The following is a 27,509-nucleotide window of genomic DNA, read 5'->3' on the forward strand; positions in this document are numbered from 1 at the left end:
GGCAGCGGGGGGCATGCACTGCTGCCCACTGGGTAATGCTCCACATTGCAGGGCGAGGGCGCTTTGTACCAAAGTGCACAGAGGAATTGCTGGGAAACAGGACAGCTGATGGACAGCTGGAAACAAGATGGGAAAGAACAGGGAGCCTGGGGAGCAGAGGAGCAAGCAGAACTGAAGCAGGAATGTAGCAAATGAGAATAAAACTGCACCAAATCTTTTAAGAAAGATTTTGGTTTACTTTGAGATGGAGTGGTGAGAATACGCTTTGCTCCCGTGCTGCTCCCATCCTCGTTGCTCCAGGAAGCCACCACGTGGCCCAGTGCTGGAGACGTGAAGCAGGCTCACCCAGCTACCCTGCCCCATCCCAAGGATCCCAGGTACACACAGTGAGGCACCTTTTGTGCACAAATCCCTGAAGTGATCACAAAGCAGCACGCTCCACATTTCCATGCTTATTTCCAACACAGAACGTGACCTATGTGGGTTTTATATCAATCTATTTTCTTATTCGAGCACTTATTAAAATAATCACTTTAAATGTCACAGTGGTTCCAGACACATGCAGCAGCTGGAAGATGTTCAGCAAGAACTCAGAGAAGTCCTCATGCAACCCCACGTATTGGACACATCTCCAACACGGCGCACGCAGAGAAGCTGTGAGCCCTTCATTCTGAGCCCTTCAGCTTCCCAGGGCAGAGCCGTTCGTCCCTGCTGCCACCCAGACCTGGATCGGTGCCCGACATCAGCACAGTTCCTCAGGGTGATGCTGAAGCCAAGGGCCCGCAGTTCAGAGGGAAGAATTCTACCCAATAAACCTTTCTGACATGCAATAAAATAACACATTTATTTACTTGCTTGAACCCACCAATGTGCTGTTCATTTCAGTGATTGATAGAATTGGGTTATAATAAGCATACTTTATTATTGAAAAATTTAATTTAAGGTTTAAACATAAAACAAATGGTATTTTGAAATCTATTTTAATGAAGACTATCAAAACCATTCCATTGCCATAAGGGAAAAATTCTGTCTCCATATCTGTTATGTATATATGCATGAAATCTTCAGCCTACAACTCTGAGTCGCCTGTCCTTCTATCAATCCATCATTCTGAAAATAGAATACAGAAAGCCTTATTTTTTCACTTAATTTTCATTAAATTCTTGAGGGAATTAAAATAACACAATAATGGGCAAATTCTGCCACTACAAATCCAAATGACAGCAATGAATCTACTTATGGGCAGAATTTGGCCAAAACTCCAGCTAGGATTGCCAAAAACAGAGCAGATACCAATAAAAGAGTACTTAGAGTTCAAGTATGTCAGGCAGGTAAATAATATACTGTGAGTTCATACAGGAAAAGGAGCGCCTTCAACCCATTGCACAGAGCAGCAGGCTGCCAGCAGCACCCGATGCCATCCTCCTGCCAACAGCCCCAAGAGGTTCTCCTTGCAGAGGAGACACGGGACGGCTGGTGGGCCTCGAGAAGGTCCAACAGCAAAACATCCTGTACTCAGAGGGCAGTGAGGCACTGGCACAGGATGCCGGAGAACTGTTGGTCCCAACTGTCGGCTGGGGCCATAGGCAGCCTGATCTCATGGTTGGCATTGCCTACGGCACGGGGGTGGGAGCTCGACGATCGCTAAGGTAGCTTCCAATCTCAGCCATTCTGTGGCTCTGTGATAGAATGTCCAGCCCAGTGCTCACCGCTGCGTTCTTTGCAATACAAACTCTTCCTGCTACACAATTAAGGAGCAGCCCTCTCTCAGGAGCGGGCCCAGCTGTACCACCACGCCGTACACCGGGTTAGTGGCCCGTTGCTGAGGGCCAGGTGCATTTGGGCAGTGCCCAACGTACACTCGGAAAGAATGTGCTGGAGGATGCACACAGAAGAGCACATGGTGCAGCTTCCCCTGGCGCTGCCCAGAGACCTGCCAGCAGGCAGTGCGGACATCGCTTCCCCATCTCTAAAGGTGACACAACGAGACCCGGCACCAGGAGGGCTCTGCTGTGGGCACACGGCCCTGCAGTCCTGTCCTGGGCAGTGACCCCAGCACAAGGTGAAGCCTCTCCGCCCTGCACTGCTGGGGCTGCCCGCTCCCCTCTGCCCCCTTCTTGTTCTCAGATGCTTGGTGACGGGTGATACCTTTTTTACCTTGAATTCATTTTAAAAAAATAATTTGGGTCTGCCTGCTCGTTGTAATTCCGTGTGTCAGCCAGGCGGTAGCCATGCGCTGAAGTTCAGGGGGTGGGAATAATAGAATTGCATTAAGGATGCCGGGAATGCTCTCATTCACATTTTCCTTAAATTTTTTAAATCACCTCAAACCATGGCAGAACACTAAAAGCGGAAGGTGCTGGCCGGATTCCTGCCTGATAATTTTTAAGTGATTGTCTGAATTCTAATTGGAAGAGCTCAGCACCCGGTAAACCAACAGTCGTGGCTCGGCGGGTCAGACCTGCAGCGCATTCTGCCTTTTTGCGGAAAGGAAATTTATCTTTTGAAATGACTTATTCTTCCCCTGGATGTTCCTTTGATGCAGGTCTATTGTTTCAGTGTAAAGAAAACGTATTCCTTTAACAGGTTTATGCCTTCAATGGAATTTGTGTAAGTAGGTTCCACTGCACAAACACAAAAAGCCCTAATACATGCAGGCTGGGTCTACATCACGCCGTCAGATGTCAAGTTTGATGGCTGATGGTACTTACACAGATTTACACAACAAAAAGTACATTAAAAGGACGTTAAGATTGTGAGTCAAAGTCACAAAAGCATGGAAATTCACATTTCAGGATTTAAACATCCAATATTGACATGGAATGCTGAATATTAAAATGGTGTCCCATTAGAGTTAAGGTACTGAATAATTTTTAATCTAGACTATTAATTTCCTGAAATTTGTTGTTCTCTCTGCCTCTTACGGCTTTCACGCTTTTAATTAAGTTTTTGTTGTGTGTATGTCCTTGTCTTGTAATTTCAGAGTTGCTCCTTCTGCATCGAGTATAATTACATAATATATGCTGCATGTGTGATAGCTTAATTAGAAATGTTAACCGCTATATGTATTGAAATCATAAAAAGCTTCATGAAACTTTAAGAGTAAATGTTTCTACATATTTACTGAGGCTTACAAATGGTTGTTTCCAGTATTATTCTCTAATAAAAACAATTACACCCAACATCAGCTCAACTCGGAGTCAAATTATGAATAGTAACGATAATTAGTACTTACAGAATGCTTATCACCACGGTGTTACCGTTCCCAGATGGAACAGACAGATTTGGGGTTAGGTAACGTGCACAAGGGCTCGCTTCTAGGCAGCGGAAAGGGGGGGAAGCCCCGCTCAGAACGGCACGCTCCAAGCAGGCTCAGGCAGCAATATTAAACTGCTCGCTTTGATCGTTTGACCCCCCTCCCCCATGTGTCTGGCATTATTCTTACAAAACCCTGCAAGGATCCAAACCTTTCAGGCGCTGAATTGCTGTTAGGAGATGGTGGGCACTAAAATAAACGGGAATGGAAGGTGCTTAGGAACACGCGCGGCCAGAACGACGTCAAGTTAAAAATAATACAGTAAATTGTGTTTTGAAAATTTTTTGTAACGTGAAAAAAAAATGATTCCCAAGTTTACATCTCTATGCCAGTCCTCACCCCGGCTTGAATTCTGCTCAGCGATTTTATAAGCCCTCGGAGCAGAAGCATGCAGCAGAACAGCAGCGTGCTGTAACTGCAACCAGCAGCCTCACAGCCCTGCGATGGCAGCAGAAATGTGCAAGAGAAGCCAGTGGATAAAAGCCCCAACGTGATGACTGCTTGCTGTGCTCAAAGGGGCTGGAATAGCTCACGAGGAGAGGAGCACCCAGAGAATGGCGCAGCGCAGTGAGATAAAGCAGGAACCACCGCCTGGAGTACAATTTACGTTTGCTAATTCCATTTCTATCTCACAGAAGGAGGCTCCATCTTACACAGCGGCGCAGCCATTTTGAGCTCACCAGGAGCAAACGAGGCAGCACAGAGCACCTTCCTCCAGTAAACCATGATGCTGACTCAGATGCTCAGTATTGGCCAGTAGATAATTATGGCCAACATCAATTAAAAGAGGCGTTTTCTTAATATCTCACAACCACTCTGCAATGCCTGGACCAAAGGCATTGCCGCCCTCCAAGAGTGCCCCCGGGCCAACATGTTGGTGTGCGAGCACTATGAGCAGCTCTGGGAGGAGTTTCTGTGGGGCTCCTCGTAGCCATGAGCTGACATCCCCCACACCTCTCTGGTCATTTCTCAAATATTGTCTTTGGAGGCTAGGAGATGTTGATTAATACTTAAAAATAAGTTTTCTAAGGTGTGTTACATATAACCACAGAAGCATTCAGGTTGGAAAAGACCCCTGCAATCCCCAAGTCCAACCCCAACCCATCCCACCATACCCACTGACCATGTCCTTCAGTGCCCTCGAACACCCCCACAGACAGTGACCCCACCACATCCCAGGGCAATCCATGCCAATACCTGACCAGTCTTTCTGAGAAGAAAGTGTTCCTAATATTGGAGGGCACTTTATTCCTTCCAGGTGTCCCTCCCTGTCTTATTTATGGTCTCACTTTTCTCCTCCGCGTGGAAATCCTTGCTAGCTTTTAGCCAGCTGTAAGAGATCGGTAAGAAGCATTTGTAAAGGGAAAAAAAAAAAAGTGAGTCTTTTTTCTGACCATCCTTTGCCAACCATATTAGGGGGAGCGTTTCCTGGCTTGGAACAGCTTTGCAGCACCTCGCAGCTGACCTGTGAGCAGTACGCCGTGTGTTGTTACACAAACAGCCAAAATACAGTCACGTCTGATAAACCTGCACTGCTGCCTGAGCCTTTCCATCAGGAACCTTCCCATAAGGGAAAAAAGAAAAAAAGGAAAAAACAAGGCAGAAGAATGTGAATCTCTGTTCTCAGGGGCTTTGGGAGAATCGCAGCAGAAAGCCCAGAACCAGCAGATCCCTCATCATCCCCGTGCTGGGGGTGTTGGGGCGGTGCACCACGGGGTCCCCCCACATGGCACCGTGCAGCTGCTGCAGCGCTCCCATCCCTCCAGCTGTGTGCAGCTGCCTCGTGTCGAGCTGCCGGCGCAGGGTGCAGCCCCCAGAAGCACAAGGCCCCGCAAAAGTTGCTTGAAAGAAAAAGACCCTCGGGTTGATCACAGCGCGGTGTCAGCCGGCAGCGTGCGCGCTGGAAGCTCTGCCCTGCCTGCCTAACGGCAGCTTATTCCTTTCCTTACACTGTCAACCATTGTTACTGATTGTTAATAGCATTAATATTTCCATCACTTAATTTATTTTATTAATCCCATTCAGGTTTACCATTACAGCATATGAACTGTAAATAGCAATAACAATGCCATCAAGGTTAATATCGCCGATGCTGAAGGGTATTATGCAAAGCGCCACGCTGCAGACCCGCGAGCTGGGGGGGTTAAACAAAGGTCTTGTGCAGATTTACAGAGCGGCGCTATCTGGGGAAGAGGTGAAGATTTAATACCAGGAGCCTCCTTTAAATTTCCCATAATGTCCCTTTCTATCCCCCAACTGTAAAAATATCGCAGAGAACGTTCTTAAGGAACGGCGTTTTTATCTTAAATTATTAAAAGTCTAATGGTGGCTCCAGCTCCCTCCTAACAGCACAGGCACTGCAAACAGGCAATTTGTCAGCGCTCAGAGCACAGCACAGGGGTGGGGGGAAGTCACACAAAGGAGGAGGTAAAGGTCTGTCCGGGGAGAGCAGAGTCCCCTCTGGTCCCAGTGGCACAGAGCACAGCCACCTCCCACAGAAACCGAGGGTGAAAGTTTTCCAGCAAGAAAAAGGTCAAAATACCTCCACGTAAAAGTGGCACCAGCACTGGTGGATCCCAATGGGGAAGTGAGGGGATGTGGCACCGTGATGGGCTGGGATGGCACGGGTGCCTGCCTTGCAAATATCACTGGGGAATAAGGCGGGGGGGGGAGAAATCAGAATGAAAGTGGAAATCCTACAGAAACGCAGGGAGAATGCAGAAGGCCCTCATACAGAGGGCACTGAAAGCAGCACTTTGGGGAATTCTGCAGTAAGGCTCCATTTGCACCTCGAGGATGGATTTCTTAAGGCTACGGCCTGCGTCAGCTTCCTACGCCTGGACAGGGTGATTTAGCATTCACACCACTTTATTTGGGAGAAATCTGTAAAAGAGTTGGAGCTGTAAAATACCTTTCTGCTCATTTTTCATTGCTGCAGCGGCTGTTAAAGCACCGCTCGCAGGGAGAAGGCTTCGTCCTGCGGTGGGAAGCGGCCCGCTGGCACGGCCCTCCTTCCTTTGTTACATCTGCCTCGCCTTCCTCCAGGAATTAAATTAGATATACAGGGGAAAAAAAAGAGAGGAGAGGGGGGAGAGGGAGGGCAAGAGCGGGAGGGAGAGAGGGAGGAAAAAAACGGTGCAGGCAGGCAGGAATATATTTCCTATGTCTGGGTAAGGGGAAGGATCCGAGGTAATTGCTTGCTTTTCTCATTGTTCTCAGCTGCCAAGCCGAGATTCATAGAGTGTCTGCAAAGATCGCTCTCTTTTTTCTTCTCCTTCTAATTCTTCACTCCCCCCCTCCTCACCACCAGACCCCCAGCCCCGATCCCTCCCTTCCCGGTGCTTATTCCACCCCAGGAAAAAAAAAGGAAAAAAAAAAAAGTAATTTGTCTGCTTTATTTATGATGCAATGAAGGTATGCTGAACGCATCGGGATAACCTGACACTGGTCAAACTATCTGTCAGCAGAGAAGAACTGCCTTCATACTCCAGCGAGTGCATAATTTAACCATTGCTCCTCCGCGGGGCAGCGCGGGGCCATCCATTCATGGCAGCGCTTCTGTCACCGCGCTGCGCACAATAAAAATCCGTTCTGTTGCACCCAGGCAAAAACTGGAATTTGACATGTTTTCAATCAAGCCTTTATCTTCTCATTTTCGCCAGTCATATACAGATTGTCTGCATGTAATAAAACTTCTGCTTGGAAAAATATAAAATGATTTGAGATATTCATAGGAAAGCCGGGTCCCAAAACAAGACGGAACGCACAAATCTGCCAGCAATGAAACCAATTCGGGATGGATTTAGGACCCTGAGAGACGCAGACAATTGGAGGAAGCAGCAGTGCTGTGGGTCGGGTAATCCTGCACCGCTCCGGGAAACGCAGCCCATGGAGCACGGGGAGACCTGGAGGAGGAGGGAGTGGGAAAACTGCAGCAGAAATATTGGCCGTGCAAACCACAGATTGAAATAAAATAATAACATTAACCACAGCGGGGCTTAAAAACAATAACAGATAAACAATCTATTGGAGCCCCGCTGAAACAGGATGGAGCAAACAGGGAAGGCAGCAGTGGTTACACTCCCCCATTTTACAACAGCCACGACACTGCGGTGCCCGTTGCCACATCCACCAGGTCCTGCAGCCCCCACAGCCCCGCTGGCTGCTCCAGACCCAGATCTGGGACCAACCGAGTTTGAACAACTCAATTTTTCCTTTTGCCATCAAAAACAATGGTGAGGATTAGGCCCTGAGCCACAAGCTCCTGCGCCACGAAGCCCCGCCGGGCAGGATTTCCTGAATATGGTGGATTTGAGCACACTGAAAATATTCCAATGGTTAATAGATGACAGAACAAAATATGGAAAAAAAGATTTTGACATATAATGCACTGCATGCAATAGGGATCAGAAAAGGAACTCCAGGAAATAAGGAGCTTGATGAATAGGTTCTGCCTATGATCCTGTTTCTTTCTGATGCACACCAGCGTTTGCCTTTGCAATGTAAGGAAGCAGAAAAAGATTTTATGAATGGGAACAGCTAAAGCACAGGGAGTGCAGGCAGTGCGGGGCGGCCAGGCTGTGCCCTGCACCCAGGGACGGCAGCCCAGAGCCCCAGTTCAGCCTGCTGGGCCCATCTGCATTGGAATGGGCATTCAGAATTGATCGCCGTTTCTCATTTTATGATTATTTAGGAGTCAGCCCTTGCAGTCACGTTGTATACTCTCTCATGACTAAAATGCATGTTAAGATAAGAACAATGTATTTGGCAGAACAGAAAAACAAAGATATATATTGCATACGAGGAATCCATTTATGAAAGAACAGATCCTGCAGCAGATCTATCTAACGAGACACAGCGCTGTTTTGCCGTGGTTCTGGGAATCCCACTGCTGCACAGACAGACGAGTGTGCACGCATTTGTTACACCAAAATTGCTCTCCAGTAAGCAGTACAGTTGGAAACAACCCCCTTTGCTTTCCTGCTCACCTCTATTTTTTCCATACACAACAAAGAAACAACACAAAATTGCAATTTGCCCACATCTCTTGTTAATCCACAACCACTTTAAAACATGACACCACAGATATGGACAAATTCAGCAAGCTTTAACATTACTGTAAAATTGCAACTCAAAATTAGTTAAAACAATTTAAATTTGTTATGTAAAAGCCACAATGAGACTGAACAGTTCTGAGTCCACTTTTAACTTGAGCCGAATTATTAAGGCTGCCAAAAACCTGCAAACAGACAGTAATACCTGAGACACTCATGTTGATTTAAAGCAGAAGCCCTAACACCACCATCACAGTTCTGGGCAGGTTGTTGCATCTCCTCAAACCCAGAGTGAAAGCCGGCCCAAATAAAACTGCAGGCCTTCCCTGCGAGCAGTGCAACACCAGTGAGTGCTGCTGATGGCAGAGTGCTGTGGCTGCTGTTGTGGCTGTGCACAAGGCTGACCCCAGAGCGCTCTGGCTGCAGTCGTGGCCCCACCTGGCCCAGCCCCAGAGCGCTGCCCACATTAAAACAAAGCAGTGTCCCAGATGTGCTGTCACCATAACCCTCCCATCCCTCCTCATCACGGAGTGAAGGCACCTTGCACTGATGTAAGGGGATTGGCTGCAAATCATTTTACTTTAATAAGTGACATACAGCAAATGGAAACCTGCTCTACAGAATAAAAGAATTTCTGTTCCCATTTTGAAATGCTTGGATTTTAAAAGAAAATGAGAACGCATTCTCAAAGAAAAAATAAATGAAAAGAGAGAATAGAGCAAATAGCAAAGGGAAACTTGAAGATCAGCGTCACAGCCCTCATTAGCAACGGAGAACGGCTTAAGTCGCCGTTCCGGCAGCACCCCGGGAGGTGACCGCGTGCGCGGCGTCGGCGTCGCCAAACCCAACGGCACAACGAGGACGGACCGCACCGCGGGACGCTTTCAGCCTTCGATGCCCTACGGACGGGGAAAGGCGCACGGTGACCCCGCGGCGGTTCCGACGCGGTTCCGACGCGGTTCCGACGCGGCCGCGGGCCGCTCCCCCGGGGACACCGCGGCACCCCGGGACCCCCCGCCCCGCCCGTCCCGCCCCCTCCCCCTCCCGCCGGGTGCGGCGGGGCGCAGCGCGGCGGCGGTCCGTGGTGAGCGAGCGCCCCCTGCGGGCAGCGCTCCGCGGCGCTGACCCCGAGCACGGCCTGACCCCCGGCGCGGCGCCCGGCACGCTCGGCCTTGAGATGGCGCACCGAGCAGCGGGGGGCGAGGAAGCACGGGGCGTTTTTTTTCCTACGTTACCGATAAATTATTCTCCCCGTTAATGGCCCGTGAGGGGAGCCTGAAAAATTTGGTATGTGATTCTCAAAAACGTGCAGGAGGCGGCTGGGGGGAGCGGGTGCCCCCAGATGCCCCCGGAAATATCTATCCCAAGTCCAACAGAAGGCGTGGCCAGCCCTTGTGCCCAAACTGAACCCAGACCGCATCCAGGATCTGAAATATTAAACGACCAGGGAAAAAATGCAACAAAGAGCAACTTCAGATTACGTGCAAGCACGGCGGAGGATTCCCAAACACCTCCCAGCAAAACACAGCCACGAGAGCGTGACCGAATAACAACCCTGAATGTCACCGCCCCAACCAATAATGGAAGCACGAGCGGCCCCTGATCGCCCTGCAGAGCTCCAACCGCTCCGCGCTCCTCACTGAGCTGCACGCTGCTGCCAGCACAGCACACACACTCACACTCACCCCTTTCCCCACTCTCCCAGGGCCTGGGAGGATTTTTCTGCTAGTTTTTTTTTCCTTTTCCCAGAAGGGAAAGTGTTTGTATTACAGGGTATGAAAGCAGTCCAACATGCAAGCATATTTAATTTGGAAAATGTGTGCCTAAATGCCACTTGTTATGGGATTAGTTAACAGCTGCACGGCTGCTACTGTGGAAAGAATTTTTTCCAGAAGTTAAAAAAAAAAAAAGGAAAAGAAAGAAAAGGATTTAACTGAGAATTGATATGCACCATGTCCCAACTTTCCCTGAGCATTTCCAAGTGACATCCAGCTCTCAGCTCTCTATGGGGCTGTCCTCACTTCACTGTCAGCTGAAGCTCTCTGCACTTCCATAACTCCTCTCGAGTTGGTCGGCATAAAGCAGGAGCCGTCAGCACTGGAAGGCAACAACCAGCTGCCAGGCATGCAACAGGCAGCACAGCACAGCACTGCACAGCATAGCCCTGCACAGCACTGCAGAGCACAGCCCTGCACAGCCCTGCCATTGTGAACAGCCCCGGTGTTCCACGGTGTGCCAACAGCACGGCACAGATACACTCTAGATGAGTCATTAAAAACACCACCCTGTCCTGAGTGCCCTACCGTGTCCCCCAGTGATAAGCGCTATTCGTGAAGGAGAATCTCACTGTTCACAAATCAGGCAATGAGGCACACCTACAAGTCTTCCATGTCTGTTCATACAGCCACAACCTCCCTACACAACAGCTGAGACGTTTCCATGCAGGTGCCAAGCAGCAGTGCCAGGGCTGCAGCACGCCTCCTCCAGCCCGAAGTGCTTCCCATCGACATCACACCCTGGGTCCCCCCAAGAGCAGCCCCTCTCCTCCTGGCCAGGAGACCCAAGACAGCAGGCTGCCCTAAGCCTTTGGGATTGAGCCCAAAGCCAGGCTGTCAAGATGGGGCCCAGCGCAGGAGCGACTCTGGAGTGAGCGGTCCCAGGGCCACCCTGGAGAAGCCTCCACCAGCTGTGGTTGGGGGAGGCCCAGCAGGAAGCTCCGGGCATTCGGATTTTTGGCCCAGCATGGTTCTAGTCCTGCTGCAGCTGCCCTGGTTCCATGACAAACATGGTGACGAAGGACAGTGCCACCTAACGCTGCGGGTATTCCCATGATGTGTATATCAGCAATGAGACAGAGACAGCCACACCATATGGCAGAAAATCTCTGTGGCTGTTCCTTTTGGATACCGTACACTGATTGCTTTCGTGTCATACACACAAATATGATCATGCTGTGCTGACAGATACTCTGCAATTACAGGGACAAAGATGGACGCTGTGCAGAGGTTTTCTGCAGGAAATGATACCCTGCAATGGAGTGGGGGGTCATTAGGAGCGAGCTCCTCCAAGCCCCATTCCTGCTGCACCACTCTGCCACCCACAGCAACATCCCCTGTCCGAGCCCTGCTCTCCCTTCCTCACAGGCCCAAAGGACCCCGTGGTGTCACTGCAGAGCCCACACATGGGGAGGGGACCACATTGTCATGCACATCCCCTGCAAGGATCCCCAGCAGCAGAAGTCATGTACAGCTGTGCCAGCACTTCAGGTGGGGAGCAATGTGCAGAAGCAAACTGCAACCCCCTTAATTGTGTCTTAAAAGGGTCTGAGGTGGGTGTGCTCAATTTTTCTCAACGCTACAACAGAATGCTCCCTTTCCAGCATTCTCTGCTAAAATTGACCAAAGAAAAACACTGTTTCCAAAGCGCGAGCACTGAATCTCCAGCACGGTGTGAGGAAGCCTTCTTACATTTGCAGACATTTAAAATCAGGGCCACTTTAAGAGAAACACATTACATGTATGCTCTGTCAGCTCAGAAATGAGAGGCATTTACCCTTGAGACAATAAAAAGGATCTGTTAAACCACGCCAAGAGGAGCACGGAGTTCCCAGTGCCAACCTCCAGTCTGGCAGACGCTGCCGGGACACCCCCTGCACGGCTCACACAGCGCTCACAGGGCACAGTTATTTCCACACCTGAATCTGACATTAAAACTGAAGTCGCATTAAATAAATAAATTCTTCGCAACAAATTCAAAAGTTTGTGCAGTTAAAAAATTGTGTATGGGTTGTATTTGTGCCAATATTCTTATTAAATGGTGAAACTCACGCATACATTTAAGAAAAGCCCCCTGGGCTGAGCCACAGCTGTGTCCCAAAGCAGCACTGAGCTCATCACTGTGCACAGCACTGCAAAGGGGTGAGGAGGCAACAGGGACTGCAGGGAAAGGGCATGCAGGGCACAGCATGGGGGGGCTCAGGGGGGACGGGGTCACCTCCCCTCCTGCCTGCACAAAGCAAACCCCAGCTGCTAACCATGCGGAGTGAGAGCTGTGTGCTGAGATCTGGGGATGTTTAAAATATATCCTCAAACATCTTGCTGAGCGAAGGCAAGGCAAAGCAGAGTCCACCTCATACACCAACCTTCAAGGTAAAATTAATTATTAAATGGTAAAGCCAGGACGCGGAATGATTGCTATCAATATTTTAATACTTTCACTGCTAATTTCATTCTCCCTTCATAATCTGCTTTCTGAAAAGGCAACAGAGCAACCGGAGCATTGGCAACGAGCGCCCAGCCTCCGTGGGGTCACTGTCTGCAGCAGAGCACAGAAGTTTTGTTACATACATTAACTACATTGCATATTTTATACACCCGCACCCTGCAGACACTCAGGGTCCAGCAGGGGGGCTCTGAGCACTGGCGGAGCTGTGGGTGTCCCTGTTCATTGCCACGAGTGGGGCCAGGTGGCCTTTAGAGGTCTCTTCCAATGCAAACCATTCCGTGCTTCTATAATTTTCTTCGCTCGGTGCAGCCTGAGCAAGCCAAAAGGTCGGGCACCCATAAACTCTGAGGCTGAAAAGCGCCTGCATTTGGGGTTCGGCTTCCAGCAACACGGCAGGCAACGTCACCCCCCCGAGGCAGCACGAAGCACAGCAGGGGCTCTGCTTTGCACCAACGCCAAAACTTGGACGCGCACCTCCCTGAGCATCCGCACAGCCAAGCACAGATGCGCACCTGGGAGCAGCTGAGCGCTGCGGGGCCGAACCCACACGGAGCGGGCACCGGGCATCCCCACTGCCAGGCAGGGAGTAGCGCTGCCACTGTATTTACTCATTATTAGTCTAATGAGGCTGTTTCCCGGGAGTTTAATTACCATAATAGAGACAATTCCTTTCTTAACCCTCTTTACAGCTTGGAACAGAAAGAGCCCGTGAAAGGGCAGTGAGGAACACGAGCGCCGGCCGGGAGGTGTCATGTTGGAAGCTGCTGGAGCAGAAAGGCAGCGGGGCCACGGCACGGGCTGCCAGCCCTGCGCCACCGCCCGGGGCAGTGCGGGACGGGCTGCGGGAGCGCGGGGCATTCGCGGCCCTTTGAAACCCAACTCCTCGTCATTTTCCATTTGCTGTTTACTAATGGAACCAGATATGGCAACGGATTTCATTCTTTCTTACTTCCCCCCCCCCCCCCCCCCCCCCCCCCCACGCCGATTGTGCATTTTTTTAGACTTAAATCAACATATTTTCCATTCCATATTCAGCAAGAAATCAGAAAATTAAATGCTTTTCTTTTTTTCCTGGTATTGCTAAGAAATGTTTCCGCAGTGTTGCCACAACACATGCAGAGATTCACCGTGCAGCTTTACGGGTCTGCTGCCCCACAAAGACAAACCAGATGGCATTAAGGCAGCTCTGCTCGGCAGTGCCAGCCCGCACCAACATCTCGCAGCAGGGCAGCTCCCCCTTGCAGGCAGGGATCCCTGCACTACAGGGCAGACAGCAACACAAGCCTCCCTCGCACGTGGATGAAAACATAAACAAAAGTCGCTCTTCAAAACAGCGTTCTGGGATAGTGGCAGCTTTCTGAGGGCAGAGCCGGCGATCCCAGCAGGGCTGTGGGTCCAGACCCAGAGATCTGCTGTGTAGCATTGCGGAAATGAGAATCGTTAAAAGGTGGAGGCAAAGGGACAGCGAGGATGAAAAGCAGCAGATCTAAGAGAAAAGAGGCAATCAATGGAGGAAACAGCGCAGAGCTGGACCAAACAAACCAGAAGTCTCTCTTAGACTGCTTCATTCATCCTTAGGTTCCACAGACAATATACTACGAAACCAATTTCTACAAAGGGGCCCCATAGGAAAGCGCAGAACGGCCTTGAGCCGGGGCCCAGGTTCCAGAACAACACAAGTCCGTGCCTGGTTGTCCTCTAATCCACCACCTCACGACCAACCCTCATCCCAGCGCCAATACCTGCGCACTGCCCGGCCCCGAGCCGGAGACGTCCCAGTGCCGCCGGCGACACTCGGGCACACGGTGGCGCGCCAAGGGAAGCGCGGGGCTCTGCGGTGCCCCACGGTGCGGAACGAACTCAACACCTCCCCTGCAGGGCTCGGCACCCGGCAGCCCGAGGACTGCGCCGGCTGAGCACGTGCCGACAGAACTCCCGCAGCCCTCAGCAAACCCAGCCATAAAACAAACGCGCCGGTAACACGCAGCACGCCTGGCTCCACGTGCGCTCTCCTCCCTCGGTAACGGCTCCCGAGCGCACAGACCGGACTGCCCCGAGCGGAGCGCTCCGCGACCCCGCACCGCCCGCACAGCGCCAGGGGGCAGCCGCGTCCCGCAGCGAGGGGCGGAGCGGGGCGGCACGGAGCCGCAGAGCGGGGCTGCCCGCATCGCTGCCCGCATCGCTACCCGCGGGCGCTTGGAGCTGGGGCTCGCGAGCGTTTATCGATTGCCTTGGCGGGGAAACGTTGTTTGGTTTGGGGCTCGGTTGGGCTTTTTTCACTTTTTCATTCAGCCGCAGAGCTGCATAAGAAAGATGCGTTCAATCCATATGTAACGCTTCAGAAAATGAAAGGCGGCACAAACGGGGCAGGTGTCAGCAGAGGGAAGGTCTGACGCTCTTCCCAGTAAATTTTACCTACTTCTCTCGCACCATCAATATTAGGAAGAAAGTAAAAGAACTTTTTAAAGCCCAGCCTCCCCCAGACCCTCGCGTGGTGCCCAGCAGCAATGCCACATTCCCACAGAGCGGCGGCCCTTGGTCAGGGGACGCTCCTTTGCCACCAAGCGGACACAGCAGCGGTCACAAAGCAACATCTAGAAAGTCACAGCCCAAGTGCAACCTCGAGCTGAACAGCACGCTGCGTGCCGAGCTTTCTAAAGCTATCGGCAAGGTAAACAACCTAAAACTGGCCTCCAAGCTGCTGTGTACCTGCTTGGCTCCACGGGCACTCTGCCTTCATCCCAGTTCCTCATCCCCTGCCCTCACCACGGGCACGGCCCTGCTGGTCCCTGCACGCTCTTTGCCCTTCTCCTGCCCTCTGCGGGGCCACCAAACCCACCCCCACTGCCTCAGGGCAGCGCCACCACATCGCACGGAGGGGGAAAGGGGAATCGATCATTGAGTCCGATTTTAAAAAGGGGAAAAAACACACAAAAACAAGAAGGAGGAAACTGACAAAGAGACTCAATCAAACCAGAAGCGGCAAAGGAGGGAAAACAGGCGGAAGACAGCAGTTGTTTCCTGAACCCTGGCTAAGCAGGGGGATCAAAATGGGGGAGGCACCAAGAGAGGAGCAGGGATGAAAGGGAGCGGCGGTGAGAAACAGAAGGGTACGTGAGTCTGAAAACGGCGAGAAAGAACAAGGAGAGAAGGGGAGAATGGAAACCTCTGATATCAGCAGGAAATGTTGTGATTCTGAAGATGAAACAACTCGCGGGGAAAGAAATTGGGAAAAAATCCCCGTGTGTGTTGCACACAGTGAACCCGAGCAGCGGCGGCCGGACGGCACGGATGGCACAGTGCCCTGTGAAGGATTCGCTGCGGGAAATGACACCCCTTCATCGCACCACACTGTTCAAAGACTGCTCCTGCTCCAGCTGCAGACGTGGCTTAAAAACCCGAGGCGCAGGCCCACTCCCCCACGGGCAGACGATATATTCTGTGGCCGCAATATTATTGCCATAAAGGGAATAGGAGAGATGGGGCACGAGGGATACTTAAAACTTCCAAACTCATTTGAGACAAATAACTGGGGACACGCTAGGAGTTTAAGAAAAGAAACACGACGGCCTTCTTACTTATCTCTGCAACGATGACAGCAGTGTTTATCGCGCGCGTTTCCACTGTCCCCTGGCAGGCTGTGGGCTGCATTCCTTTGGCCCGCCGCCAGCGCATTAGGAAGAAACGCCGGGGAGAGGGAAGGAATACATTTACCAGAAAAAAGCTGCATTCCTTCCAACCTTTCTGCAGCTTCTTAAAAAAATACAAAAAGCCTCCTTCAAACTGCTCAGTGCCATACCAATTTCCTGTGTAGACCTGAATATTAGCGTATGTTTTTCTGTGTCTCCTAAGTTTCCCAAGTTACCTAATGCACGCTCAGCATGGAGCATTTTTAAATGAGTTAGTCTTTATTGAATTATGATTTCCAGCAGTCACTAATAACAAAATTCAAATTGCTCCAGCAGACGAGGATTTTGAGAATGCTGAGAAGAAACTGAGTTTTTAAGAGAATCTCGAAGAGCCACCCACTGCTTGTGTATAGTAACCGTGAGCCTCTTGATGGAATACTTCAAATAGTTAATTAGATTTACTCAAAAAAAGAAAAAAAAAGAAGAAAAAACCCTCCGTCATTAAGAGTTACCACTCTGGGAGACACTTGATAAAGGATTGTTATTGCTGTACCTACGGCTTAGTCAAAAGTGAAGCTAAAAAAAAAAAAAAAAAAAACTTCTTTTTTTTTAATATAGTTTCAGGTTTTCCTCACACTGGCCCTGCAGTCGGTGTGATGCAATTAGCAACACATCCAAAGGGGAAAAGGGAACTTTCATTCCATTAGGACTTTTTTTTTTTTTTTTTTTTTTTAACCTCAGGAATTCCTCCAGGCTGCTAAAAAGGTGTTTTTTCAAGCAAGGAATAATAGGGACATTTAGAGACCATGTGCAGCCACCATCCGCGAGGCTGAGAACCACAGATCACCTGCAAACTGAATTTGTTCTATTTTGTTAACCATTTATTTTGTCTTTACTGGCTGTTCAAAGGGAAGTGCGATAATCCCACTGTTCCTCACTTGCTCAGCAGGGAGTTTAATCTAATAAAGCTATTACAGCAGAATGGATTAAAGCAACGTGAAGCATTAGTAATTTGAGGAGCAGTTAAAGAATGTTAACGCTGAGACACTGCGCGTATTCTCCTAAAAACATTATCGCAGAGATGAAAGCAGGGCTTCTACTCAACGTGTCATTTTTCAGGCTCAGAATTTAATTCTTTCAGTCTCCTCAACCAGATGTTTACAGTGCAGAGCAAGATGCTGCCCATTACTTCAGAACTGCTGAAACCACAGGCCGACCGGAGCGGGCAGGCATCGCCTTAGCCCAACTTTTGATTAATCCCTCTATTATAACAATGTCTTTGTTAGAAGGAGACACGTGTGACCAGACCGTCCGACGGGGCAGGCAGAGCCCCGTGCTGGGCTGGGCCGGCCGTGGCACAGACCTGACAGGCAGCAGCCAGCCCACAGCAGGTGCCAGGACCGATGATCTTTAAGGTCCCTTCCAGCCAAAGCCCTTCTATGATTCTGTGATCTGCTGCTCTATCACAGCAGATCTGTATTCCTGATCTGTATCTATATTCCTGACCAGCACGGCCAGAGGATGTCAGTCCCAGGGGTCTGTGTGGGATTGCCCCAGAGGCCCGCAGTGGGACTCGGCCGTGGCTCATAGGAAGGATCGGGCCCACGTGCCTCATCTCAGACTGGAAACTGCTGCCCTGAGGGCACAGGGCACATCTGGGGAGACCTCACAACGTGGCCGCACCAGGACACAGGGCAGCCTGAAGCAATGGAATCCCCAGCACAGTCACCGGCACAGCATCAACCAGCACTCATTTGGCACTCACAGTTCCCCTTCTGATTTTCTTCACCAGACTTCCTGTAAAATAAATATTTAACCCAGCTACACGGCAGCACAAGTAACGGCACTGGCAGCGGGATTTTTTTCTAGGAACTTTTGGGGAAACACAAGAACTGGACCTGAAGCAAGAAAACAGCTGGCAGCTTAAATACAGAAGAAAGAAAGAAAAAAAAAAATCTATTGCCTGTCCATAATGCAAGTTCCTCCACTTAATTTGGTCACTGGTTAATTTGTTTCTTTGTTTAATATGATAGAGACCCCAGGGATCAAATCATTCACATTGAAATTATATTAGTACTTTATTTTCGTCATTTCTGATTGCTCTGAGCAAGCACTACAGGATAGTTTGATCACTGGATACAGAAAGTTACCATTTAATTAATATGAAAGGTGCCTAAATTTTGAATAATATTGAAGAAAAAAGCCTTAGGATGTGGCAGGAGACTCACATATATTATTAACTCCTACTGCTGCATTGACTGTCAGCTTTTAGGGGGCACTTTGAGACGTCAGCTTCAATCTGCAAAGCCTTACATTGTTCAGAACACTGGTCAGAAACGCCCACTTCTCACCAGGCACAGCCACGATGGAGATGCTCTGTGTGTCACCAGGGATGCTGTGTGACAGGGCTGCCAGAGGCTTTGTGCCCACTGGGATGGCACCACTCTTCGCAGGCATGGTCTTGGCTTCAAGGGCCAATCATCAATGTCAATTAAACAGTAAGTTTAAATCAGATCATTCCATGAAGGTGTATTGATAGTCCGAGAATCATAGAATCATTCAGCTTGGAGAAGACCTCTACAACCTCTAAGTTGTAGACAAAAGCGTGAGGGTAATTAGCACGAGAGGATAACGAGGAGAGCAAGCAAACTGGGGCAACTGGCAACAGGATTGGAAATGAAAAAAAACCAATGTTAATAAGTAAAAATAAATTCACTTTAGAGGCAAAAAGTTAAAGCACTGTGGATTGACAGTATTCTAAATGAATAAAACTGGAAAGCAAAGCACGCTGTCGGACTGTCCTGCAGCATGCACAAAAGCAGAGGCTAAAAACAGCGTGTTTTTCTAATTAATTTAATAGGTTTAGAAAAGGTATTAATCTCTGCACCCTAGGATTCATGCCAGCCTCTAACCATCTGAGAGCAAAAGATGCACATCTGAGGAAGAGATCGTGCCGCACCAGCGCTCCCCCCGGACCAAGAGCAGCCGGCTCCAGGCCAAGCGCGTGCCCTGCTGAGTGCGGAGCCCAGCAGCCCTGGGGACGAGGCCAGCAGGCACCGCCTTCTCCCGCGGCACACGCAGGTCCTCACCGAGACCCTGTGCATTTGCTGCAAGCAGGAGCAGCCCTGGCACCGCAAGGCAGCCTGCTGTGCCTCAGCAGGAAGGCACGTTATTTGTGATCCCAGGGCTCTGCCTCAGGAGGGTTGTTGCAGCGGGGTCCCAGCCAAGGGCTGCTTCTGCTCTGCTGCTCGTGCTGCTGGATCTTCATGACTCCCCACAGAGCAGTGCACTCGTGATGGCACCGTCCCTGAGCTCCTGGCGTGGGCGCTTAATCCTCGGTGCAGCAGCACGGGGAAAGTACCCAGGTATTTCAAACGAACCTGCAAAGTATTTTTACCTAACCCGGATGCCTTTCATTTTGCCATCCACTATTTGTGAATGCCTTGTACCATCTGTGCGCTTCTACCTGCTTCCATCATCCTTCATGGCTTACAGGCACTGTTTACTTGGCACGTGCCCTCTGCAGCTTGCACACACACAAAACAAAAAGCAACCGAACAGCCGGCTCTGACAGCAAACAGAATTTGATTCTATCTGTCCATTTTATTTTTTTCTTTTGTTTTGTGATATATTCACAGCAGTGATATGTTTGGCTTCCTTGTATGAATGGTTCCTTTCATTAAAAACATTAATTATTTCAACTTTAACGCCTACTGAGGCTTTCAAAGTCTAAAATGCTGCGAGCTATGAGGGACAAAAAATAAGGGTACTGTTAAAAACATATATTATAAACGGTTCCTTAAACCCTGGTGTGGGATCCTTTTATCATCCCCTGTGCCGAGGTTAGCAGGTTATTAACCTGCACCCCGGGGGAGATGGGATGCACATCAATTATATCAATTGAATAGACAAATGAAAATCAAATTAAAAATTTAACACACGCAACCATAATTACAGCACAGCGCTTCCAACAGGAATTCCATCTGAGGAATGAAATGTAGAAATGCTTTCTCAATTTTAGCTGAAATCCACAGCAACAGGAGAAAGCACCCAGAGGTTGGTGACCTGATGGCACAGGAGGTTTCGGGGCGGCCCGTTCCCAGCGGTGTGACACCGTGCCACAGCCTGCCAGCAGCCCTGCACCTCCGAGCGGCGCATTCCCAGCACAGAACCAAGGCTCCCCTGCTCCCCTTGCTGTGCAGAGCTCACAGTGAGAACCGCAACTGGGTTTGCACTGACTTGCAGAACATTAAGAGTTGCAAAGCCCTAAGCACCTGCCCTATTGCTGCCTGCAACATCCATGAGGGAGAGCAGCATCTCCTGAATTTCATCTGTCACACAGCAAGTCTCAACATCACCATTACAACCTGAGACAAGGAAACCTATGCTTAGATTTTAAACTGTACAGTTCTGCTCCTCCGGGTGCCATACCCTGCATCACCTCTGTGCCTAAGGGAAAAGAGCATTCAGAGGCATCCTTTGGAAGAAGTCTTTCCTATGTCTGCCCCCCCCAAGAATTTCTGATTGCAATTTTAGACTGAGACACAAAAATATTTAGCTCATTTAAGTAATTAAGTGTGTTTATATTGTGTAATTACACGTATAAAAACAGTTGCAACCTGCCTTCCATGCTATTTGCACACCACAGCAGTGTTCCTAGTGAGGTTCCCCAGTGACTGCTAGGCTGGGTCCTCCCCTGCCACCGCAATGGGAGTCAGGCGTGAGAGGTGTGATGGGCACAGACAGGAGACTTCAGTGCCTGCAGGAAAGGGCAGGGAGCAGAGAGCGGGCTGCAAAGAGCAAGGAGAGGACAGCCAGGACCTTAAGAGAGCTGCAGCGATGTAAACAGGTTTGTTCCCTGTTTGCCTGAATAAAAGAATGCAAGAACAGCCCTTTCCCAAAAGGCTTGTGTCTTGAGACTAACAGCAGGCAGCTGCAGACAGCTGTAACATCTGCCTTTGAACAAGTGATCCATTTTGAGGTTGCAGAAACCAAAACCTCACCAGAAGCTGCACCAACGAGCACCTCTAGGACTCCCACAGAGGCTCAAGGAGTACAACAGAAATTGTGTGGCTCCTGCAGATGCCAATCAGGGCTTTGCCTGACAGGGCAGAACCTCAGCTACGCCTGAGCAGCTCACTGCTCAGCAACACAGCAAGCAAGGCCAAGCATGAGATAGCAAGTCGGGAAGCAACCACGGCACAGGGATGGAAAGGGATTTGGACGGATCTCCTCATTGCCAACAAACATCATGTATGATGTTCTTTTCTTGCATTTGGTTTCAACACTTGTGAGACCAAACACTTGTCCCTTTCACATTTCCACATATCATCATCCACCCAAGCACCACGCAGTTGCTGTTGATGACAGAAAGTATCGGCGTGACCCAAGGGAAAACGTGTGTTTTTAGCACAAAAAAATAGAGCGAGAGAAAAACACGACAGAACCAAAGCCTCCCCTTCCCTGCACAGACATGGCAAAGCCTCTGCCAGCAACGTTCCGTGGTCTGGCAGCAGCAGGACCCACAGCAGTGCCAGCCCACAGGCACGGTGCTGCCTGCACAGCTCAGCACAGGGCCAGCTGCATGGCAATGGCTCCAGTCATCTTAAAGCAAAGTTTGGGAGGAAGCAGAAGGCTCCGCTGCTCCCTGCGGGTTTGCCTGCACCTTTAGCACTTCATCATTTGGAAGCAGAGGACAATTACTCAGAAACAAACACGGAAGGAAAGCAGCACAGCGACAGAGCTGTGCCATTTTAATGCTATTTCTGTCTATATAAAATCTTCTGTAATTTGTTTACGACTCCCAGATTCAACAATAGTGTGCAAATGCAAACCCATTTATGTTAATGTCCCCTCTCTCTCAGATCAGATTCTGAATAAAAATTAGGTAAATACTCTGTTTGAAAATATACAAGATGAGAACTAGCTGGGAGGGAGCAAGAGAACCTCCAAATGCACCATCCTATCAACTGCATTATTTTTTTTTTTTACTTAATAACTTAAGTGTACTGTTAGTGAAATTACAACCTGCTTGTGACACAATAAATTTACAACAAAATTCATTCCATAAATTATTCAATTTGCTGACTGCAACTACACTGAGAAATATCACCACGAGCAGATGATTAGCATGTGAAAGGAAAGCCATCTCTAGACTGAAACAATCACTGTCACACCTCCATTTGAAGATGCCTGGTGGAGTTTTGTAAAATTACCATTAAGAATACACATTTAAGGCTTTGTAGTTTCTATAAAAGTGTTAAGTATTTGATTTACATTAGATTCATTTGTTCTTTCTTCAACTGTCTCTTTTTCCTACAAACTATAAACGTTTCAATAAATGCTGGCTCAATCAAGTGTGCATTAAAACAAAAGAATTTAAGCTCAATAAAAGTGATGAATCAGAACTAGAAGTGAACCTTCCCCTCCTGCCCTCCCCTTGCACACAGTTGCTGCAGCAGGAGGAACAGACAGATTCATAGCAGAGATGTGCAAAAGTGGCATGTCCCACATGGCCATGCTCTCATCAAGAGAGAGACCAGGGCCTGAACCATCGGCATGGAGGCTTGAAGCCCACAGGAATGAGGAACAATTTCTCACCTTGATAAAGAGAGAGCTGGTGAGGAACGTTCCCATGCAGCACCATATCTTCAACCAGATAAACAGCAGAGCTCTCAACGGACAGAACTTGGCATCTCACAAGTTAACCTGAGCCCATTTCTTCTGACTATCCACTGAATTAAAGTTTCAGCAACTAGATCAGCAGTCTTCCCAACAACGAACAGGAGGATAACACCACTAAATGCAAACAGAGATGCTGAAGCTCTGACAGCACGCACTGCAAGCATGAGCAAAACCAATGGAAATGCTTTCCCAGGCTGCTGAGATAGTTTTCCCAGCATTTGTAGCTCTTTCCGAGCCAAACAACCACTAGCAAGTAACCAGGTTTTAAATATCAGTAGGTGAACCCGCCACAGCTATATATCCCATACACCATTACAGCATAACACTAACATCAATTCTTCACAGCAACCCCTTAAAAGTATTGCAACATAGTAAGAAAAAGAGTCAATCTTCCCCTACTGCTCTCCTTATATGCTAATTGTCTTTCATCCCAAGATGGGGGAGTAACTGCTCTGAAGGCATCCCTTACCTCTCTGCCAAGCAGCCCACGTCACAGCCAGCTGGGAGCTGATGGATGAGTTGTAAGCAGCATGCTCAGGTGATCTGGATGAGTTTATCAAAATGCCTCCATCCAGCCCTGTGAAAAGTAGACATCTTGTTGTTAGAAGCATTTAAATGGCTCCCAGCATCTTCACCTCCTGCTGGGTTTCCCAGCTAGAAAAATTCAAGTTTATGTAAAGAATTTGTTTTCCTGGAAGGGAGGAGGAAGAATTCTTCTTGCATCTAGGCATCAAAAATTAAATTTTTAGACAGTAATTTTTAAAATAAATCCAACAGCAGTTCCCAGGTAAATCAAAACTCACTGCCATGACAAAATTTCACTTCTACAGATAGGAGTGTTTAAAAATAATAGCCACAATTTTAAAGCCAAATAGTGACATTAATCACTTCCTCATCAACTGTTCAGTAATGTTCACTAATGAAAGGAGAAAAAAAAAAAGTGTTCTAGAAGCAGTGACCACAGGGGTAAAAAAAAAGGCTTTTTGTTCCTTTACCCAGAAACTTTATTGGCTCTAGGTAAGACTGCACTTCTCTGTCCATTGACAAATGGCTTTATCTTCTCTTACACTGAGTTCATTATCAGCACTCAGACATGTTCCCTAACTCCTTCTCAAAGTCTCTCCCATCTGAAAGCAGTAACTTACATTATTCATAAGGATAATCGCAAATATGCAGAGAGCTACAGACATGTAATGGAGAGGCTGGCTTGTATCCGATCCAAATTCCATGTGCTTCATGGAGCTTACGACTCTCCCATAAATTCTGCTGCACAGGCATGCCTCCATCCCAGCCACTCCAGTCCCAGAGCAGTGGCAACCTGGGAGAAAGTTGTCATGCTCCCTCTCACATTTTATTTCTTCTGAAAGGTGGAAGCCCAATAGATGTGTTCTGCCACCTTCCCAAGGATTCTCCAGTTGTCCTTGCACGCTGCCTCCTTCCTGTACACAAGGCACAAGGGGCATTTGCACCCCTAAAGGGATTCTGGAAGTTATGTGAAATACAACACTTTTAAGAGCACAAGGAAAGCAAAACCAAGTGACTGTGGTGAAAAGGCCAAGGAAAGTCAGCACCCTGCTTAGCACTGACTACTGGACTGCTTCTCTGCAGTTTCTTCACGTCCAGTGGTGAAAAGAAACCTCTTCTCATCTGTGCTGCAAGGAGCAGCTGGGCCAGCAGAGCCCCATGCCCATTGCTGCAGGCTCTGATTGCTGGGCAGACCTGGGGGTGAAACCAGCTGAATGCACCTGGAACGGCCAGGGCCCAGGGCAGCGCCAGCAGGGCGGTGTTAAAGGTCAACAGGTAGGAGGGCAGGGACCCTGAAGGTCACGAGCTCTCCCACGGCAGGGGCTGTGCACTCCTGCATGACTGGAAACATCCCATCCTTGGGGATATCATTGTTAAATAAGAGTAATAAAGCAACAGATTAAGAAGATAGAGACATTTCTAAATCCCTCAAACTCGAGACCAAAAAACATTCCTTCTATTAAAATTCAAACCCACCCTGAGCAGATTCTTGTCATCAGATGCGTTCTAATAAGGAAGAAAGAGATGACACATTCATAGCCACAGTAACCAGTAATAACTGTGTAACTTCAGCAGAAGACAGAATCATGGAGACATTAATAAATGATGAGATCACAAAACATCTGGAGAAATGCGAGCTGATATAAAAGTAGCCAGCAGAGTCTTACAAAAGGGTAAATCTCGTTTGACAAATCTGCTGGAATTTTTTAAAGAGGTAACGCAGACTTCAGACAGGAAGAAAACATTGGACATAATCTATTTGGATTTTAAAAGGCTATTTGACACATTGCAGCCCACAGGCTGGTGAATTAAAGCACCGCCAGTCAAAAAATGCACCAACTCAGAGTGCACAAATAAAATGAAGGCAGTTAACAGCTTGGTAGCATTAGCAGTGAAAAACTGGGGGGGGAGGGGGGCAATTGGGGCATCTTTTGTTCTATGTGTGAGATGAAGAGAAAGACATCACAGCTCAACCAGCCAACCAGATGGATCACATCACAGCATCATCGTGTGGAGAACACAGAGCAACGTACTGCATAATGGTCGCAATACTCATTTTGATTATACAGTGAGGAGTTTTAATATCAGAATCTTTATGAACAACGATGCCTTTGGAAGAGACAGCAGTAGTAACTGGGGCGGGCTCTATGAATGGCAACAATGCATTCCATTGTACACAGAAGAAGAAAAAGAAGAAGCGCACAGGAGAAAAAGACCCATCATAAGATCTGCCTAGATGCTCTGGCCCCTGCTCCAGGTAACAGCCACAGCTGTGCAACATCAGCAAGCGGGTGACCCATCATCATGGGCAGACCTGAGAGAGGCTGCTGCCCCGCAGGCACGTCTCACCTGGCTGGGTGTGCAGCATGGCCTGGGGCTGGGGGAGCTGCAGGGGAAGGCTAATGCAGAATTCACCCTTGGACATAACACACAAGTCTTGATCCTGTTTTCTGCTTCTCTGCTGCAACACACTGATCTGATTATTCTTTGGGACAAAACATGGAAAAAAGACAAGTTCTTCCTGTATAAAAATAAACTATTCAATGTAGATGTCCAAACAAATATATGCATATAGAACAATCATTCTGCAAAGCATTTTGTCATCTCTAGAGATAAGGAACAAGTATGAAATCAAGCCTCTATTTCCCACACTAATCCATGTTAATATTGCCATTAATAGCACTGATCTCAGCTCAGCTGCCCTCATGGGCTGGGATCTGGTGGCTGGCCGTGCCAGGAGGATGCTGTGAGGGCATCCTGTAAAGGTGCTGTCAGAGCATTCTGGGACAAGATTCTCCTGAGATGAGACTTTAGGTGCAGCCATAGTGCAGGGGAGCAGAGGATCTGCATAAGTAAAGAAATAAATGTACCAAGGCTTGTTTTCAAACACAGCCCACAGGTGCAGCAGGCTGCTGAGGCAGCAGCGCAGGCCTGAATTTCAATTTTTATTTATTATTTTGTTGTGCTCCCTGTATTTTTCTTACAGCACAGAGAAGGAAAAAAGCAATTTTCAAAAGTTTATAACTCAGCTCCACTGCAATGAAATGTCATTTGGGAGACCAAAAACTGGGGAAAGAAGGACATTTATGGCAAACCTCCATCGCTGGTGCTTTTTCTTCTCTTTACAGATGTCTGTAGAAAACACCAAGAGAATTAATGCTTACAGAAAAAAAAAGTCACCAAAATGCCACAGTGGAATATGTTAAGAAATCTCAATACTGTACACACCTCTCTATTTAAGTGCACAAAGATGGAGGTTAACATACAGATGCTTGTTCCTGGGATGGAAGGAGGTACAGGGTTTGGGGCCAGGGGATGAGGCAGTCCCAGCCCTCATTGCAGCATAGCATTGCACTGCAGCAGGCTCCATGTTGGTTGGCAGCATCCCAGCCACATGCACTGGTGGCAGCAAGAAAGAGAGGAACCACTGAGGTAAGCAGAAACTGTAATCTAACAGCCATGAGCAAAGCCATCCCAACTCTGTGCTGTTGAAATAAACGCTGAGCTGCCAGCAAAGCACAGAGTGGGATGCACGAGTCACTGCCCTGACCATGACAGCGAGTTTGCACAGATAAAAGAGCCGAGAAGCAGCACCTGCACCTTGGCTCAGCACATTTGGGTCACACTGGATCTCAAACACTGCTCAGAAGCACTGAGCTCCAGGGCACTCAGAGCAAGGCAGAGTTGTACCCTCACACATTTGGACATCGTGTCGTTGTTCCTAGCAGTGAGCCCAGAAGCCCCTGTCCTGTCACTGAGCAGCAACCCCCTAAAAGATGAAAATCTGCCGCAGCCGGACCCACGAACGGCCACACTGGCTCCAGCCCTGTTCCCACCCTCACACCCATCCCAACCCATCCGCATCCCCAGCTACGTCCAAAACCATCCAGCACCATCCCCACCCCACAGCTGCTGCACAGAAGTCACCAGTGCTGCGCAAGAATGGCCCAGAGGCACCAATAAGTGTGGTGTGAAGCAGGAAGCAAGACACCAAAACAAGGATGTGCATGGTGACACATGAAGCAGGAGGTGCATGTGGAGTGTGGCATCCTTCCCAGCCACAATAGGGTCTTAAAA

General features: G+C 48.9%; 1 protein-coding gene across 2 annotated transcripts in view; it reads right to left on the bottom strand.

Moving 5' to 3' along the window:
* The window catches only part of ZFHX3 (zinc finger homeobox 3), a 510,916-nt gene that overhangs the window by 447,651 nt on the left and 35,756 nt on the right, over positions 1-27,509 (bottom strand). For both annotated transcript variants that reach the window (XM_048958823.1, XM_048958822.1), the window contains exon 3: positions 23,377-23,484. The gene's annotated coding sequence lies outside the window, so the exon portion shown is untranslated. The remainder of the gene's footprint in view (positions 1-23,376; positions 23,485-27,509) is intronic.

Source organism: Lagopus muta, chromosome 12, assembly GCF_023343835.1.
Source record: "Lagopus muta isolate bLagMut1 chromosome 12, bLagMut1 primary, whole genome shotgun sequence".
Classification (NCBI taxonomy): domain Eukaryota; kingdom Metazoa; phylum Chordata; class Aves; order Galliformes; family Phasianidae; genus Lagopus; species Lagopus muta.